The 17,065-nt window shown below is 36.2% G+C and overlaps 26 non-coding genes across 26 annotated transcripts; all 26 read left to right on the forward strand.

The window, feature by feature from the left end:
* Positions 1-191: 191 nt before the first annotated feature.
* On the forward strand, positions 192-282 carry TRNAR-UCU (transfer RNA arginine (anticodon UCU)). Its single transcript is given in 2 exon segments — positions 192-228; positions 247-282. It is a non-coding gene; the product is annotated as a tRNA-Arg (tRNA).
* Positions 283-741: 459 nt separating this feature from the next.
* Positions 742-814, forward strand: TRNAK-UUU (transfer RNA lysine (anticodon UUU)). The gene has a single exon. It is a non-coding gene; the product is annotated as a tRNA-Lys (tRNA).
* Positions 815-1,678: 864 nt separating this feature from the next.
* On the forward strand, positions 1,679-1,751 carry TRNAK-UUU (transfer RNA lysine (anticodon UUU)). Its single transcript has one exon. It is a non-coding gene; the product is annotated as a tRNA-Lys (tRNA).
* Positions 1,752-2,092: 341 nt separating this feature from the next.
* TRNAR-UCU (transfer RNA arginine (anticodon UCU)) lies at positions 2,093-2,183 on the forward strand. The gene is given in 2 exon segments: positions 2,093-2,129; positions 2,148-2,183. It is a non-coding gene; the product is annotated as a tRNA-Arg (tRNA).
* Positions 2,184-2,642: 459 nt separating this feature from the next.
* Positions 2,643-2,715, forward strand: TRNAK-UUU (transfer RNA lysine (anticodon UUU)). Its single transcript has one exon. It is a non-coding gene; the product is annotated as a tRNA-Lys (tRNA).
* An 864-nt stretch (positions 2,716-3,579) lies between these two features.
* Positions 3,580-3,652, forward strand: TRNAK-UUU (transfer RNA lysine (anticodon UUU)). Its single transcript has one exon. It is a non-coding gene; the product is annotated as a tRNA-Lys (tRNA).
* A 342-nt stretch (positions 3,653-3,994) lies between these two features.
* Positions 3,995-4,085, forward strand: TRNAR-UCU (transfer RNA arginine (anticodon UCU)). The gene is given in 2 exon segments: positions 3,995-4,031; positions 4,050-4,085. It is a non-coding gene; the product is annotated as a tRNA-Arg (tRNA).
* A 459-nt stretch (positions 4,086-4,544) lies between these two features.
* Positions 4,545-4,617, forward strand: TRNAK-UUU (transfer RNA lysine (anticodon UUU)). The gene has a single exon. It is a non-coding gene; the product is annotated as a tRNA-Lys (tRNA).
* Positions 4,618-5,481: 864 nt separating this feature from the next.
* TRNAK-UUU (transfer RNA lysine (anticodon UUU)) lies at positions 5,482-5,554 on the forward strand. The gene has a single exon. It is a non-coding gene; the product is annotated as a tRNA-Lys (tRNA).
* A 341-nt stretch (positions 5,555-5,895) lies between these two features.
* Positions 5,896-5,986, forward strand: TRNAR-UCU (transfer RNA arginine (anticodon UCU)). The gene is given in 2 exon segments: positions 5,896-5,932; positions 5,951-5,986. It is a non-coding gene; the product is annotated as a tRNA-Arg (tRNA).
* Positions 5,987-6,445: 459 nt separating this feature from the next.
* On the forward strand, positions 6,446-6,518 carry TRNAK-UUU (transfer RNA lysine (anticodon UUU)). Its single transcript has one exon. It is a non-coding gene; the product is annotated as a tRNA-Lys (tRNA).
* An 864-nt stretch (positions 6,519-7,382) lies between these two features.
* Positions 7,383-7,455, forward strand: TRNAK-UUU (transfer RNA lysine (anticodon UUU)). The gene has a single exon. It is a non-coding gene; the product is annotated as a tRNA-Lys (tRNA).
* Positions 7,456-7,796: 341 nt separating this feature from the next.
* TRNAR-UCU (transfer RNA arginine (anticodon UCU)) lies at positions 7,797-7,887 on the forward strand. The gene is given in 2 exon segments: positions 7,797-7,833; positions 7,852-7,887. It is a non-coding gene; the product is annotated as a tRNA-Arg (tRNA).
* A 459-nt stretch (positions 7,888-8,346) lies between these two features.
* Positions 8,347-8,419, forward strand: TRNAK-UUU (transfer RNA lysine (anticodon UUU)). The gene has a single exon. It is a non-coding gene; the product is annotated as a tRNA-Lys (tRNA).
* An 864-nt stretch (positions 8,420-9,283) lies between these two features.
* On the forward strand, positions 9,284-9,356 carry TRNAK-UUU (transfer RNA lysine (anticodon UUU)). Its single transcript has one exon. It is a non-coding gene; the product is annotated as a tRNA-Lys (tRNA).
* Positions 9,357-9,697: 341 nt separating this feature from the next.
* Positions 9,698-9,788, forward strand: TRNAR-UCU (transfer RNA arginine (anticodon UCU)). Its single transcript is given in 2 exon segments — positions 9,698-9,734; positions 9,753-9,788. It is a non-coding gene; the product is annotated as a tRNA-Arg (tRNA).
* A 459-nt stretch (positions 9,789-10,247) lies between these two features.
* TRNAK-UUU (transfer RNA lysine (anticodon UUU)) lies at positions 10,248-10,320 on the forward strand. Its single transcript has one exon. It is a non-coding gene; the product is annotated as a tRNA-Lys (tRNA).
* A 1,278-nt stretch (positions 10,321-11,598) lies between these two features.
* On the forward strand, positions 11,599-11,689 carry TRNAR-UCU (transfer RNA arginine (anticodon UCU)). Its single transcript is given in 2 exon segments — positions 11,599-11,635; positions 11,654-11,689. It is a non-coding gene; the product is annotated as a tRNA-Arg (tRNA).
* Positions 11,690-12,148: 459 nt separating this feature from the next.
* On the forward strand, positions 12,149-12,221 carry TRNAK-UUU (transfer RNA lysine (anticodon UUU)). The gene has a single exon. It is a non-coding gene; the product is annotated as a tRNA-Lys (tRNA).
* Positions 12,222-13,085: 864 nt separating this feature from the next.
* On the forward strand, positions 13,086-13,158 carry TRNAK-UUU (transfer RNA lysine (anticodon UUU)). The gene has a single exon. It is a non-coding gene; the product is annotated as a tRNA-Lys (tRNA).
* A 342-nt stretch (positions 13,159-13,500) lies between these two features.
* Positions 13,501-13,591, forward strand: TRNAR-UCU (transfer RNA arginine (anticodon UCU)). The gene is given in 2 exon segments: positions 13,501-13,537; positions 13,556-13,591. It is a non-coding gene; the product is annotated as a tRNA-Arg (tRNA).
* A 459-nt stretch (positions 13,592-14,050) lies between these two features.
* TRNAK-UUU (transfer RNA lysine (anticodon UUU)) lies at positions 14,051-14,123 on the forward strand. The gene has a single exon. It is a non-coding gene; the product is annotated as a tRNA-Lys (tRNA).
* Positions 14,124-14,987: 864 nt separating this feature from the next.
* Positions 14,988-15,060, forward strand: TRNAK-UUU (transfer RNA lysine (anticodon UUU)). The gene has a single exon. It is a non-coding gene; the product is annotated as a tRNA-Lys (tRNA).
* A 341-nt stretch (positions 15,061-15,401) lies between these two features.
* Positions 15,402-15,492, forward strand: TRNAR-UCU (transfer RNA arginine (anticodon UCU)). The gene is given in 2 exon segments: positions 15,402-15,438; positions 15,457-15,492. It is a non-coding gene; the product is annotated as a tRNA-Arg (tRNA).
* A 459-nt stretch (positions 15,493-15,951) lies between these two features.
* On the forward strand, positions 15,952-16,024 carry TRNAK-UUU (transfer RNA lysine (anticodon UUU)). Its single transcript has one exon. It is a non-coding gene; the product is annotated as a tRNA-Lys (tRNA).
* An 864-nt stretch (positions 16,025-16,888) lies between these two features.
* TRNAK-UUU (transfer RNA lysine (anticodon UUU)) lies at positions 16,889-16,961 on the forward strand. The gene has a single exon. It is a non-coding gene; the product is annotated as a tRNA-Lys (tRNA).
* Positions 16,962-17,065: the final 104 nt, after the last annotated feature.

Genomic DNA, 17,065 nt, shown 5'->3' on the forward strand with positions numbered 1-17,065 from the left:
ACACTAAACTTAAGTTGTATGCAGACTTACCAACTGTATCATGTAGTTTGACACGGTGAATAACTTTTACCCAATTCAATATTCAAAATATAGCCATGGTTATAGTATCCAATGAACTTTATAAAGTTGATCAACAGCTCAAAGCTCATTATTTCATTTCTGAATATCTGTGCACCTCATTCAAGCAGATTGGCTCTGTGGCGCAATGGATAGCGCATTGGACTTCTAGGTGAATGTCAAGAAGGTATTCAAAGGCTGTGGGTTCTAATCCCACCAGAGTCAGTTTTATCCCTGTTTATTTCATAACTATTTAAAGAAGTTATAAGCGATGCATGCATGCTTCTGCTTCACCAAAATCATTTGCTAAAAAAGGTCAGTAAAAGGAAGTCTATTTTAAAGAGACACCGTTCAATTTGGGTAATCTATGCAGAAGAGGAAATTGTCAGCTGTACTGATGAAAATATAATTTACTCGGAAGTAAGATTTTGGGCCCTTCCTTAATTTTACCATGTCAATAAACACATATGAATTTGACGTCAGCAAAAAAATGAGATAGTAGCAACTTCAGGATTAAAAATAAGGTTACATTTACTGAAGAAATTTCAAATGCTTGAAATATCAATTCATTATTATATTCTAGTGTATTTGGTACCTTCTTCAGGTAACCATCTTAAGAAACATAGCGTTAGTTGGGACACTGCCAAATTTTGATTAGGTGATTTTGAGGTTTGCTGTATCAGAGCCTGGATAGCTCAGTCGGTAGAGCATCAGACTTTTAATCTGAGGGTCCAGGGTTCAAGTCCCTGTTCAGGCGGTTTGTTTAAAGAAAATGTACTCTAATGACATGCTCTTTTCAGGATCCAATGAACGAGTAGTCCCATTAGAGTAATTGCAAGTTACTCTTAATGGAGCCATTAAATACCCATCGGTCGTGTACCATTTGACAAGAGTTAAGAAGACTTACCGCAACGGTATCATGTCGTTTGAGATGTTGATTATCTTTTCCCCAATTCAATGTTCAAAATGGAACCCTGCTTATAGTTTCCAAATCACTTTATAAAGTTGGTCAACCGCTGATAGCTCATCTTTTTATTTGAGAATTTCTGTTCACCTTGTTGAATCAGGTTGGATCTCTGGTGCAATGGATAGCGGCTTGGGGTTCTAGGCGAATGTAGAGAAAGCATTCAAAGTCTTTGGGTTGGAATACTAGCTGGGTCAGTTTTATCCCTCCTTTATCTTATAACTAATTGAAACAGTAACAAACAATGCCTGCTTCTGCATAACCAGAGACATTTACCAAAACGGCAGTGAAAGAAAGTCTATTTAAACAGACACTGTTTGCTTTGAAAATGTTGCATAATCTATGCCGAAGAGTAAATTTCCAGTTATACTGCCGGACATGTAATTTAGTACCTAGTAATAGTATTTGGCCTTTTACTAATTTCACAATGTCAATTTAGAGACATGATTTCTAAGTCAGCCGAAAATGAGATAGAACGAATTTCAGGATTTAAAATAGATTACGTGTGCTGCTGAAATTTCAAATGCTTGAAATATCAATTAATTATTAAACTCTACATATTTGATTGCTAATATATGTAACCATATTAAGAATTAAAGTGTAGGTTGGTGTGCGTCCACATCATTTTTAGCTGATTTTTAGTTGCAGTGTTGCAGAGCCTGGATAGCTCAGTCGGTAGAGCATCAGACTTTTAATCTGAGGGTCCAGGGTTCAAGTCCCTGTTCAGGCGGTCGGCTACTTTAAAGAAAAAGTATTCTGATTGTACATTCTTTTTGTGTTCCACTGCATGATGAATAAGATATTCCATTACCAAAATTAAAAAAAAACGTCTTTCATGGAGAAGTGAAAAACCCATCTGTCTCATATATCAGATGACGATACACTAAACTTAAGTTGTATGCAGACTTACCAACTGTATCATGTAGTTTGACACGGTGAATAACTTTTACCCAATTCAATATTCAAAATATAGCCATGGTTATAGTATCCAATGAACTTTATAAAGTTGATCAACAGCTCAAAGCTCATTATTTCATTTCTGAATATCTGTGCACCTCATTCAAGCAGATTGGCTCTGTGGCGCAATGGATAGCGCATTGGACTTCTAGGTGAATGTCAAGAAGGTATTCAAAGGCTGTGGGTTCGAATCCCACCAGAGTCAGTTTTATCCCTGTTTATTTCATAACTATTTAAAGAAGTTATAAGCGATGCATGCATGCTTCTGCTTCACCAAAATCATTTGCTAAAAAAGGTCAGTAAAAGGAAGTCTATTTTAAAGAGACACCGTTCAATTTGGGTAATCTATGCAGAAGAGGAAATTGTCAGCTGTACTGATGAAAATATAATTTACTCGGAAGTAAGATTTTGGGCCCTTCCTTAATTTTACCATGTCAATAAACACATATGAATTTGACGTCAGCAAAAAAATGAGATAGTAGCAACTTCAGGATTAAAAATAAGGTTACATTTACTGAAGAAATTTCAAATGCTTGAAATATCAATTCATTATTATATTCTAGTGTATTTGGTACCTTCTTCAGGTAACCATCTTAAGAAACATAGCGTTAGTTGGGACACTGCCAAATTTTGATTAGGTGATTTTGAGGTTTGCTGTATCAGAGCCTGGATAGCTCAGTCGGTAGAGCATCAGACTTTTAATCTGAGGGTCCAGGGTTCAAGTCCCTGTTCAGGCGGTTTGTTTAAAGAAAATGTACTCTAATGACATGCTCTTTTCAGGATCCAATGAACGAGTAGTCCCATTAGAGTAATTGCAAGTTACTCTTAATGGAGCCATTAAATACCCATCGGTCGTGTACCATTTGACAAGAGTTAAGAAGACTTACCGCAACGGTATCATGTCGTTTGAGATGTTGATTATCTTTTCCCCAATTCAATGTTCAAAATGGAACCCTGCTTATAGTTTCCAAATCACTTTATAAAGTTGGTCAACCGCTGATAGCTCATCTTTTTATTTGAGAATTTCTGTTCACCTTGTTGAATCAGGTTGGATCTCTGGTGCAATGGATAGCGGCTTGGGGTTCTAGGCGAATGTAGAGAAAGCATTCAAAGTCTTTGGGTTGGAATACTAGCTGGGTCAGTTTTATCCCTCCTTTATCTTATAACTAATTGAAACAGTAACAAACAATGCCTGCTTCTGCATAACCAGAGACATTTACCAAAACGGCAGTGAAAGAAAGTCTATTTAAACAGACACTGTTTGCTTTGAAAATGTTGCATAATCTATGCCGAAGAGTAAATTTCCAGTTATACTGCCGGACATGTAATTTAGTACCTAGTAATAGTATTTGGCCTTTTACTAATTTCACAATGTCAATTTAGAGACATGATTTCTAAGTCAGCCGAAAATGAGATAGAACGAATTTCAGGATTTAAAATAGATTACGTGTGCTGCTGAAATTTCAAATGCTTGAAATATCAATTAATTATTAAACTCTACATATTTGATTGTTATTATATGTAACCATATTAAGAATTAAAGTGTAGGTTGGTGTGCGTCCACATCATTTTTAGCTGATTTTTAGTTGCAGTGTTGCAGAGCCTGGATAGCTCAGTCGGTAGAGCATCAGACTTTTAATCTGAGGGTCCAGGGTTCAAGTCCCTGTTCAGGCGGTCGGCTACTTTAAAGAAAAAGTATTCTGATTGTACATTCTTTTTGTGTTCCACTGCATGATGAATAAGATATTCCATTACCAAAATTTAAAAAAAAACGTCTTTCATGGAGAAGTGAAAAACCCATCTGTCTCATATATCAGATGACGATACACTAAACTTAAGTTGTATGCAGACTTACCAACTGTATCATGTAGTTTGACACGGTGAATAACTTTTACCCAATTCAATATTCAAAATATAGCCATGGTTATAGTATCCAATGAACTTTATAAAGTTGATCAACAGCTCAAAGCTCATTATTTCATTTCTGAATATCTGTGCACCTCATTCAAGCAGATTGGCTCTGTGGCGCAATGGATAGCGCATTGGACTTCTACGTGAATGTCAAGAAGGTATTCAAAGGCTGTGGGTTCTAATCCCACCAGAGTCAGTTTTATCCCTGTTTATTTCATAACTATTTAAAGAAGTTATAAGCGATGCATGCATGCTTCTGCTTCACCAAAATCATTTGCTAAAAAAGGTCAGTAAAAGGAAGTCTATTTTAAAGAGACACCGTTCAATTTGGGTAATCTATGCAGAAGAGGAAATTGTCAGCTGTACTGATGAAAATATAATTTACTCGGAAGTAAGATTTTGGGCCCTTCCTTAATTTTACCATGTCAATAAACACATATGAATTTGACGTCAGCAAAAAAATGAGATAGTAGCAACTTCAGGATTAAAAATAAGGTTACATTTACTGAAGAAATTTCAAATGCTTGAAATATCAATTCATTATTATATTCTAGTGTATTTGGTACCTTCTTCAGGTAACCATCTTAAGAAACATAGCGTTAGTTGGGACACTGCCAAATTTTGATTAGGTGATTTTGAGGTTTGCTGTATCAGAGCCTGGATAGCTCAGTCGGTAGAGCATCAGACTTTTAATCTGAGGGTCCAGGGTTCAAGTCCCTGTTCAGGCGGTTTGTTTAAAGAAAATGTACTCTAATGACATGCTCTTTTCAGGATCCAATGAACGAGTAGTCCCATTAGAGTAATTGCAAGTTACTCTTAATGGAGCCATTAAATACCCATCGGTCGTGTACCATTTGACAAGAGTTAAGAAGACTTACCGCAACGGTATCATGTCGTTTGAGATGTTGATTATCTTTTCCCCAATTCAATGTTCAAAATGGAACCCTGCTTATAGTTTCCAAATCACTTTATAAAGTTGGTCAACCGCTGATAGCTCATCTTTTTATTTGAGAATTTCTGTTCACCTTGTTGAATCAGGTTGGATCTCTGGTGCAATGGATAGCGGCTTGGGGTTCTAGGCGAATGTAGAGAAAGCATTCAAAGTCTTTGGGTTGGAATACTAGCTGGGTCAGTTTTATCCCTCCTTTATCTTATAACTAATTGAAACAGTAACAAACAATGCCTGCTTCTGCATAACCAGAGACATTTACCAAAACGGCAGTGAAAGAAAGTCTATTTAAACAGACACTGTTTGCTTTGAAAATGTTGCATAATCTATGCCGAAGAGTAAATTTCCAGTTATACTGCCGGACATGTAATTTAGTACCTAGTAATAGTATTTGGCCTTTTACTAATTTCACAATGTCAATTTAGAGACATGATTTCTAAGTCAGCCGAAAATGAGATAGAACGAATTTCAGGATTTAAAATAGATTACGTGTGCTGCTGAAATTTCAAATGCTTGAAATATCAATTAATTATTAAACTCTACATATTTGATTGCTAATATATGTAACCATATTAAGAATTAAAGTGTAGGTTGGTGTGCGTCCACATCATTTTTAGCTGATTTTTAGTTGCAGTGTTGCAGAGCCTGGATAGCTCAGTCGGTAGAGCATCAGACTTTTAATCTGAGGGTCCAGGGTTCAAGTCCCTGTTCAGGCGGTCGGCTACTTTAAAGAAAAAGTATTCTGATTGTACATTCTTTTTGTGTTCCACTGCATGATGAATAAGATATTCCATTACCAAAATTAAAAAAAAACGTCTTTCATGGAGAAGTGAAAAACCCATCTGTCTCATATATCAGATGACGATACACTAAACTTAAGTTGTATGCAGACTTACCAACTGTATCATGTAGTTTGACACGGTGAATAACTTTTACCCAATTCAATATTCAAAATATAGCCATGGTTATAGTATCCAATGAACTTTATAAAGTTGATCAACAGCTCAAAGCTCATTATTTCATTTCTGAATATCTGTGCACCTCATTCAAGCAGATTGGCTCTGTGGCGCAATGGATAGCGCATTGGACTTCTAGGTGAATGTCAAGAAGGTATTCAAAGGCTGTGGGTTCGAATCCCACCAGAGTCAGTTTTATCCCTGTTTATTTCATAACTATTTAAAGAAGTTATAAGCGATGCATGCATGCTTCTGCTTCACCAAAATCATTTGCTAAAAAAGGTCAGTAAAAGGAAGTCTATTTTAAAGAGACACCGTTCAATTTGGGTAATCTATGCAGAAGAGGAAATTGTCAGCTGTACTGATGAAAATATAATTTACTCGGAAGTAAGATTTTGGGCCCTTCCTTAATTTTACCATGTCAATAAACACATATGAATTTGACGTCAGCAAAAAAATGAGATAGTAGCAACTTCAGGATTAAAAATAAGGTTACATTTACTGAAGAAATTTCAAATGCTTGAAATATCAATTCATTATTATATTCTAGTGTATTTGGTACCTTCTTCAGGTAACCATCTTAAGAAACATAGCGTTAGTTGGGACACTGCCAAATTTTGATTAGGTGATTTTGAGGTTTGCTGTATCAGAGCCTGGATAGCTCAGTCGGTAGAGCATCAGACTTTTAATCTGAGGGTCCAGGGTTCAAGTCCCTGTTCAGGCGGTTTGTTTAAAGAAAATGTACTCTAATGACATGCTCTTTTCAGGATCCAATGAACGAGTAGTCCCATTAGAGTAATTGCAAGTTACTCTTAATGGAGCCATTAAATACCCATCGGTCGTGTACCATTTGACAAGAGTTAAGAAGACTTACCGCAACGGTATCATGTCGTTTGAGATGTTGATTATCTTTTCCCCAATTCAATGTTCAAAATGGAACCCTGCTTATAGTTTCCAAATCACTTTATAAAGTTGGTCAACCGCTGATAGCTCATCTTTTTATTTGAGAATTTCTGTTCACCTTGTTGAATCAGGTTGGATCTCTGGTGCAATGGATAGCGGCTTGGGGTTCTAGGCGAATGTAGAGAAAGCATTCAAAGTCTTTGGGTTGGAATACTAGCTGGGTCAGTTTTATCCCTCCTTTATCTTATAACTAATTGAAACAGTAACAAACAATGCCTGCTTCTGCATAACCAGAGACATTTACCAAAACGGCAGTGAAAGAAAGTCTATTTAAACAGACACTGTTTGCTTTGAAAATGTTGCATAATCTATGCCGAAGAGTAAATTTCCAGTTATACTGCCGGACATGTAATTTAGTACCTAGTAATAGTATTTGGCCTTTTACTAATTTCACAATGTCAATTTAGAGACATGATTTCTAAGTCAGCCGAAAATGAGATAGAACGAATTTCAGGATTTAAAATAGATTACGTGTGCTGCTGAAATTTCAAATGCTTGAAATATCAATTAATTATTAAACTCTACATATTTGATTGCTAATATATGTAACCATATTAAGAATTAAAGTGTAGGTTGGTGTGCGTCCACATCATTTTTAGCTGATTTTTAGTTGCAGTGTTGCAGAGCCTGGATAGCTCAGTCGGTAGAGCATCAGACTTTTAATCTGAGGGTCCAGGGTTCAAGTCCCTGTTCAGGCGGTCGGCTACTTTAAAGAAAAAGTATTCTGATTGTACATTCTTTTTGTGTTCCACTGCATGATGAATAAGATATTCCATTACCAAAATTAAAAAAAAACGTCTTTCATGGAGAAGTGAAAAACCCATCTGTCTCATATATCAGATGACGATACACTAAACTTAAGTTGTATGCAGACTTACCAACTGTATCATGTAGTTTGACACGGTGAATAACTTTTACCCAATTCAATATTCAAAATATAGCCATGGTTATAGTATCCAATGAACTTTATAAAGTTGATCAACAGCTCAAAGCTCATTATTTCATTTCTGAATATCTGTGCACCTCATTCAAGCAGATTGGCTCTGTGGCGCAATGGATAGCGCATTGGACTTCTAGGTGAATGTCAAGAAGGTATTCAAAGGCTGTGGGTTCGAATCCCACCAGAGTCAGTTTTATCCCTGTTTATTTCATAACTATTTAAAGAAGTTATAAGCGATGCATGCATGCTTCTGCTTCACCAAAATCATTTGCTAAAAAAGGTCAGTAAAAGGAAGTCTATTTTAAAGAGACACCGTTCAATTTGGGTAATCTATGCAGAAGAGGAAATTGTCAGCTGTACTGATGAAAATATAATTTACTCGGAAGTAAGATTTTGGGCCCTTCCTTAATTTTCCCATGTCAATAAACACATATGAATTTGACGTCAGCAAAAAAATGAGATAGTAGCAACTTCAGGATTAAAAATAAGGTTACATTTACAGAAGAAATTTAAAATGCTTGAAATATCAATTCATTATTATATTCTAGTGTATTTGGTACCTTCTTCAGGTAACCATCTTAAGAAACATAGCGTTAGTTGGGACACTGCCAAATTTTGATTAGGTGATTTTGAGGTTTGCTGTATCAGAGCCTGGATAGCTCAGTCGGTAGAGCATCAGACTTTTAATCTGAGGGTCCAGGGTTCAAGTCCCTGTTCAGGCGGTTTGTTTAAAGAAAATGTACTCTAATGACATGCTCTTTTCAGGATCCAATGAACGAGTAGTCCCATTAGAGTAATTGCAAGTTACTCTTAATGGAGCCATTAAATACCCATCGGTCGTGTACCATTTGACAAGAGTTAAGAAGACTTACCGCAACGGTATCATGTCGTTTGAGATGTTGATTATCTTTTCCCCAATTCAATGTTCAAAATGGAACCCTGCTTATAGTTTCCAAATCACTTTATAAAGTTGGTCAACCGCTGATAGCTCATCTTTTTATTTGAGAATTTCTGTTCACCTTGTTGAATCAGGTTGGATCTCTGGTGCAATGGATAGCGGCTTGGGGTTCTAGGCGAATGTAGAGAAAGCATTCAAAGTCTTTGGGTTGGAATACTAGCTGGGTCAGTTTTATCCCTCCTTTATCTTATAACTAATTGAAACAGTAACAAACAATGCCTGCTTCTGCATAACCAGAGACATTTACCAAAACGGCAGTGAAAGAAAGTCTATTTAAACAGACACTGTTTGCTTTGAAAATGTTGCATAATCTATGCCGAAGAGTAAATTTCCAGTTATACTGCCGGACATGTAATTTAGTACCTAGTAATAGTATTTGGCCTTTTACTAATTTCACAATGTCAATTTAGAGACATGATTTCTAAGTCAGCCGAAAATGAGATAGAACGAATTTCAGGATTTAAAATAGATTACGTGTGCTGCTGAAATTTCAAATGCTTGAAATATCAATTAATTATTAAACTCTACATATTTGATTGCTAATATATGTAACCATATTAAGAATTAAAGTGTAGGTTGGTGTGCGTCCACATCATTTTTAGCTGATTTTTAGTTGCAGTGTTGCAGAGCCTGGATAGCTCAGTCGGTAGAGCATCAGACTTTTAATCTGAGGGTCCAGGGTTCAAGTCCCTGTTCAGGCGGTCGGCTACTTTAAAGAAAAAGTATTCTGATTGTACATTCTTTTTGTGTTCCACTGCATGATGAATAAGATATTCCATTACCAAAATTAAAAAAAAACGTCTTTCATGGAGAAGTGAAAAACCCATCTGTCTCATATATCAGATGACGATACACTAAACTTAAGTTGTATGCAGACTTACCAACTGTATCATGTAGTTTGACACGGTGAATAACTTTTACCCAATTCAATATTCAAAATATAGCCATGGTTATAGTATCCAATGAACTTTATAAAGTTGATCAACAGCTCAAAGCTCATTATTTCATTTCTGAATATCTGTGCACCTCATTCAAGCAGATTGGCTCTGTGGCGCAATGGATAGCGCATTGGACTTCTAGGTGAATGTCAAGAAGGTATTCAAAGGCTGTGGGTTCGAATCCCACCAGAGTCAGTTTTATCCCTGTTTATTTCATAACTATTTAAAGAAGTTATAAGCGATGCATGCATGCTTCTGCTTCACCAAAATCATTTGCTAAAAAAGGTCAGTAAAAGGAAGTCTATTTTAAAGAGACACCGTTCAATTTGGGTAATCTATGCAGAAGAGGAAATTGTCAGCTGTACTGATGAAAATATAATTTACTCGGAAGTAAGATTTTGGGCCCTTCCTTAATTTTCCCATGTCAATAAACACATATGAATTTGACGTCAGCAAAAAAATGAGATAGTAGCAACTTCAGGATTAAAAATAAGGTTACATTTACTGAAGAAATTTCAAATGCTTGAAATATCAATTCATTATTATATTCTAGTGTATTTGGTACCTTCTTCAGGTAACCATCTTAAGAAACATAGCGTTAGTTGGGACACTGCCAAATTTTGATTAGGTGATTTTGAGGTTTGCTGTATCAGAGCCTGGATAGCTCAGTCGGTAGAGCATCAGACTTTTAATCTGAGGGTCCAGGGTTCAAGTCCCTGTTCAGGCGGTTTGTTTAAAGAAAATGTACTCTAATGACATGCTCTTTTCAGGATCCAATGAACGAGTAGTCCCATTAGAGTAATTGCAAGTTACTCTTAATGGAGCCATTAAATACCCATCGGTCGTGTACCATTTGACAAGAGTTAAGAAGACTTACCGCAACGGTATCATGTCGTTTGAGATGTTGATTATCTTTTCCCCAATTCAATGTTCAAAATGGAACCCTGCTTATAGTTTCCAAATCACTTTATAAAGTTGGTCAACCGCTGATAGCTCATCTTTTTATTTGAGAATTTCTGTTCACCTTGTTGAATCAGGTTGGATCTCTGGTGCAATGGATAGCGGCTTGGGGTTCTAGGCGAATGTAGAGAAAGCATTCAAAGTCTTTGGGTTGGAATACTAGCTGGGTCAGTTTTATCCCTCCTTTATCTTATAACTAATTGAAACAGTAACAAACAATGCCTGCTTCTGCATAACCAGAGACATTTACCAAAACGGCAGTGAAAGAAAGTCTATTTAAACAGACACTGTTTGCTTTGAAAATGTTGCATAATCTATGCCGAAGAGTAAATTTCCAGTTATACTGCCGGACATGTAATTTAGTACCTAGTAATAGTATTTGGCCTTTTACTAATTTCACAATGTCAATTTAGAGACATGATTTCTAAGTCAGCCGAAAATGAGATAGAACGAATTTCAGGATTTAAAATAGATTACGTGTGCTGCTGAAATTTCAAATGCTTGAAATATCAATTAATTATTAAACTCTACATATTTGATTGCTAATATATGTAACCATATTAAGAATTAAAGTGTAGGTTGGTGTGCGTCCACATCATTTTTAGCTGATTTTTAGTTGCAGTGTTGCAGAGCCTGGATAGCTCAGTCGGTAGAGCATCAGACTTTTAATCTGAGGGTCCAGGGTTCAAGTCTCTGTTCAGGCGGTCGGCTACTTTAAAGAAAAAGTATTCTGATTGTACATTCTTTTTGTGTTCCACTGCATGATGAATAAGATATTCCATTACCAAAATTAAAAAAAAACGTCTTTCATGGAGAAGTGAAAAACCCATCTGTCTCATATATCAGATGACGATACACTAAACTTAAGTTGTATGCAGACTTACCAACTGTATCATGTAGTTTGACACGGTGAATAACTTTTACCCAATTCAATATTCAAAATATAGCCATGGTTATAGTATCCAATGAACTTTATAAAGTTGATCAACAGCTCAAAGCTCATTATTTCATTTCTGAATATCTGTGCACCTCATTCAAGCAGATTGGCTCTGTGGCGCAATGGATAGCGCATTGGACTTCTAGGTGAATGTCAAGAAGGTATTCAAAGGCTGTGGGTTCGAATCCCACCAGAGTCAGTTTTATCCCTGTTTATTTCATAACTATTTAAAGAAGTTATAAGCGATGCATGCATGCTTCTGCTTCACCAAAATCATTTGCTAAAAAAGGTCAGTAAAAGGAAGTCTATTTTAAAGAGACACCGTTCAATTTGGGTAATCTATGCAGAAGAGGAAATTGTCAGCTGTACTGATGAAAATATAATTTACTCGGAAGTAAGATTTTGGGCCCTTCCTTAATTTTACCATGTCAATAAACACATATGAATTTGACGTCAGCAAAAAAATGAGATAGTAGCAACTTCAGGATTAAAAATAAGGTTACATTTACTGAAGAAATTTCAAATGCTTGAAATATCAATTCATTATTATATTCTAGTGTATTTGGTACCTTCTTCAGGTAACCATCTTAAGAAACATAGCGTTAGTTGGGACACTGCCAAATTTTGATTAGGTGATTTTGAGGTTTGCTGTATCAGAGCCTGGATAGCTCAGTCGGTAGAGCATCAGACTTTTAATCTGAGGGTCCAGGGTTCAAGTCCCTGTTCAGGCGGTTTGTTTAAAGAAAATGTACTCTAATGACATGCTCTTTTCAGGATCCAATGAACGAGTAGTCCCATTAGAGTAATTGCAAGTTACTCTTAATGGAGCCATTAAATACCCATCGGTCGTGTACCATTTGACAAGAGTTAAGAAGACTTACCGCAACGGTATCATGTCGTTTGAGATGTTGATTATCTTTTCCCCAATTCAATGTTCAAAATGGAACCCTGCTTATAGTTTCCAAATCACTTTATAAAGTTGGTCAACCGCTGATAGCTCATCTTTTTATTTGAGAATTTCTGTTCACCTTGTTGAATCAGGTTGGATCTCTGGTGCAATGGATAGCGGCTTGGGGTTCTAGGCGAATGTAGAGAAAGCATTCAAAGTCTTTGGGTTGGAATACTAGCTGGGTCAGTTTTATCCCTCCTTTATCTTATAACTAATTGAAACAGTAACAAACAATGCCTGCTTCTGCATAACCAGAGACATTTACCAAAACGGCAGTGAAAGAAAGTCTATTTAAACAGACACTGTTTGCTTTGAAAATGTTGCATAATCTATGCCGAAGAGTAAATTTCCAGTTATACTGCCGGACATGTAATTTAGTACCTAGTAATAGTATTTGGCCTTTTACTAATTTCACAATGTCAATTTAGAGACATGATTTCTAAGTCAGCCGAAAATGAGATAGAACGAATTTCAGGATTTAAAATAGATTACGTGTGCTGCTGAAATTTCAAATGCTTGAAATATCAATTAATTATTAAACTCTACATATTTGATTGCTAATATATGTAACCATATTAAGAATTAAAGTGTAGGTTGGTGTGCGTCCACATCATTTTTAGCTGATTTTTAGTTGCAGTGTTGCAGAGCCTGGATAGCTCAGTCGGTAGAGCATCAGACTTTTAATCTGAGGGTCCAGGGTTCAAGTCCCTGTTCAGGCGGTCGGCTACTTTAAAGAAAAAGTATTCTGATTGTACATTCTTTTTGTGTTCCACTGCATGATGAATAAGATATTCCATTACCAAAATTTAAAAAAAAACGTCTTTCATGGAGAAGTGAAAAACCCATCTGTCTCATATATCAGATGACGATACACTAAACTTAAGTTGTATGCAGACTTACCAACTGTATCATGTAGTTTGACACGGTGAATAACTTTTACCCAATTCAATATTCAAAATATAGCCATGGTTATAGTATCCAATGAACTTTATAAAGTTGATCAACAGCTCAAAGCTCATTATTTCATTTCTGAATATCTGTGCACCTCATTCAAGCAGATTGGCTCTGTGGCGCAATGGATAGCGCATTGGACTTCTACGTGAATGTCAAGAAGGTATTCAAAGGCTGTGGGTTCTAATCCCACCAGAGTCAGTTTTATCCCTGTTTATTTCATAACTATTTAAAGAAGTTATAAGCGATGCATGCATGCTTCTGCTTCACCAAAATCATTTGCTAAAAAAGGTCAGTAAAAGGAAGTCTATTTTAAAGAGACACCGTTCAATTTGGGTAATCTATGCAGAAGAGGAAATTGTCAGCTGTACTGATGAAAATATAATTTACTCGGAAGTAAGATTTTGGGCCCTTCCTTAATTTTACCATGTCAATAAACACATATGAATTTGACGTCAGCAAAAAAATGAGATAGTAGCAACTTCAGGATTAAAAATAAGGTTACATTTACTGAAGAAATTTCAAATGCTTGAAATATCAATTCATTATTATATTCTAGTGTATTTGGTACCTTCTTCAGGTAACCATCTTAAGAAACATAGCGTTAGTTGGGACACTGCCAAATTTTGATTAGGTGATTTTGAGGTTTGCTGTATCAGAGCCTGGATAGCTCAGTCGGTAGAGCATCAGACTTTTAATCTGAGGGTCCAGGGTTCAAGTCCCTGTTCAGGCGGTTTGTTTAAAGAAAATGTACTCTAATGACATGCTCTTTTCAGGATCCAATGAACGAGTAGTCCCATTAGAGTAATTGCAAGTTACTCTTAATGGAGCCATTAAATACCCATCGGTCGTGTACCATTTGACAAGAGTTAAGAAGACTTACCGCAACGGTATCATGTCGTTTGAGATGTTGATTATCTTTTCCCCAATTCAATGTTCAAAATGGAACCCTGCTTATAGTTTCCAAATCACTTTATAAAGTTGGTCAACCGCTGATAGCTCATCTTTTTATTTGAGAATTTCTGTTCACCTTGTTGAATCAGGTTGGATCTCTGGTGCAATGGATAGCGGCTTGGGGTTCTAGGCGAATGTAGAGAAAGCATTCAAAGTCTTTGGGTTGGAATACTAGCTGGGTCAGTTTTATCCCTCCTTTATCTTATAACTAATTGAAACAGTAACAAACAATGCCTGCTTCTGCATAACCAGAGACATTTACCAAAACGGCAGTGAAAGAAAGTCTATTTAAACAGACACTGTTTGCTTTGAAAATGTTGCATAATCTATGCCGAAGAGTAAATTTCCAGTTATACTGCCGGACATGTAATTTAGTACCTAGTAATAGTATTTGGCCTTTTACTAATTTCACAATGTCAATTTAGAGACATGATTTCTAAGTCAGCCGAAAATGAGATAGAACGAATTTCAGGATTTAAAATAGATTACGTGTGCTGCTGAAATTTCAAATGCTTGAAATATCAATTAATTATTAAACTCTACATATTTGATTGCTAATATATGTAACCATATTAAGAATTAAAGTGTAGGTTGGTGTGCGTCCACATCATTTTTAGCTGATTTTTAGTTGCAGTGTTGCAGAGCCTGGATAGCTCAGTCGGTAGAGCATCAGACTTTTAATCTGAGGGTCCAGGGTTCAAGTCCCTGTTCAGGCGGTCGGCTACTTTAAAGAAAAAGTATTCTGATTGTACATTCTTTTTGTGTTCCACTGCATGATGAATAAGATATTCCATTACCAAAATTAAAAAAAAACGTCTTTCATGGAGAAGTGAAAAACCCATCTGTCTCATATATCAGATGACGATACACTAAACTTAAGTTGTATGCAGACTTACCAACTGTATCATGTAGTTTGACACGGTGAATAACTTTTACCCAATTCAATATTCAAAATATAGCCATGGTTATAGTATCCAATGAACTTTATAAAGTTGATCAACAGCTCAAAGCTCATTATTTCATTTCTGAATATCTGTGCACCTCATTCAAGCAGATTGGCTCTGTGGCGCAATGGATAGCGCATTGGACTTCTAGGTGAATGTCAAGAAGGTATTCAAAGGCTGTGGGTTCGAATCCCACCAGAGTCAGTTTTATCCCTGTTTATTTCATAACTATTTAAAGAAGTTATAAGCGATGCATGCATGCTTCTGCTTCACCAAAATCATTTGCTAAAAAAGGTCAGTAAAAGGAAGTCTATTTTAAAGAGACACCGTTCAATTTGGGTAATCTATGCAGAAGAGGAAATTGTCAGCTGTACTGATGAAAATATAATTTACTCGGAAGTAAGATTTTGGGCCCTTCCTTAATTTTACCATGTCAATAAACACATATGAATTTGACGTCAGCAAAAAAATGAGATAGTAGCAACTTCAGGATTAAAAATAAGGTTACATTTACTGAAGAAATTTCAAATGCTTGAAATATCAATTCATTATTATATTCTAGTGTATTTGGTACCTTCTTCAGGTAACCATCTTAAGAAACATAGCGTTAGTTGGGACACTGCCAAATTTTGATTAGGTGATTTTGAGGTTTGCTGTATCAGAGCCTGGATAGCTCAGTCGGTAGAGCATCAGACTTTTAATCTGAGGGTCCAGGGTTCAAGTCCCTGTTCAGGCGGTTTGTTTAAAGAAAATGTACTCTAATGACATGCTCTTTTCAGGATCCAATGAACGAGTAGTCCCATTAGAGTAATTGCAAGTTACTCTTAATGGAGCCATTAAATACCCATCGGTCGTGTACCATTTGACAAGAGTTAAGAAGACTTACCGCAACGGTATCATGTCGTTTGAGATGTTGATTATCTTTTCCCCAATTCAATGTTCAAAATGGAACCCTGCTTATAGTTTCCAAATCACTTTATAAAGTTGGTCAACCGCTGATAGCTCATCTTTTTATTTGAGAATTTCTGTTCACCTTGTTGAATCAGGTTGGATCTCTGGTGCAATGGATAGCGGCTTGGGGTTCTAGGCGAATGTAGAGAAAGCATTCAAAGTCTTTGGGTTGGAATACTAGCTGGGTCAGTTTTATCCCTCCTTTATCTTATAACTAATTGAAACAGTAACAAACAATGCCTGCTTCTGCATAACCAGAGACATTTACCAAAACGGCAGTGAAAGAAAGTCTATTTAAACAGACACTGTTTGCTTTGAAAATGTTGCATAATCTATGCCGAAGAGTAAATTTCCAGTTATACTGCCGGACATGTAATTTAGTACCTAGTAATAGTATTTGGCCTTTTACTAATTTCACAATGTCAATTTAGAGACATGATTTCTAAGTCAGCCGAAAATGAGATAGAACGAATTTCAGGATTTAAAATAGATTACGTGTGCTGCTGAAATTTCAAATGCTTGAAATATCAATTAATTATTAAACTCTACATATTTGATTGCTAATATATGTAACCATATTAAGAATTAAAGTGTAGGTTGGTGTGCGTCCACATCATTTTTAGCTGATTTTTAGTTGCAGTGTTGCAGAGCCTGGATAGCTCAGTCGGTAGAGCATCAGACTTTTAATCTGAGGGTCCAGGGTTCAAGTCCCTGTTCAGGCGGTCGGCTACTTTAAAGAAAAAGTATTCTGATTGTACATTCTTTTTGTGTTCCACTGCATGATGAATAAGATATTCCATTACCAAAATTAAAAAAAAACGTCTTT

This window comes from Triturus cristatus, chromosome 4_1 (assembly GCF_964204655.1).
Source record: "Triturus cristatus chromosome 4_1, aTriCri1.1, whole genome shotgun sequence".
Classification (NCBI taxonomy): Eukaryota; Metazoa; Chordata; class Amphibia; order Caudata; family Salamandridae; genus Triturus; species Triturus cristatus.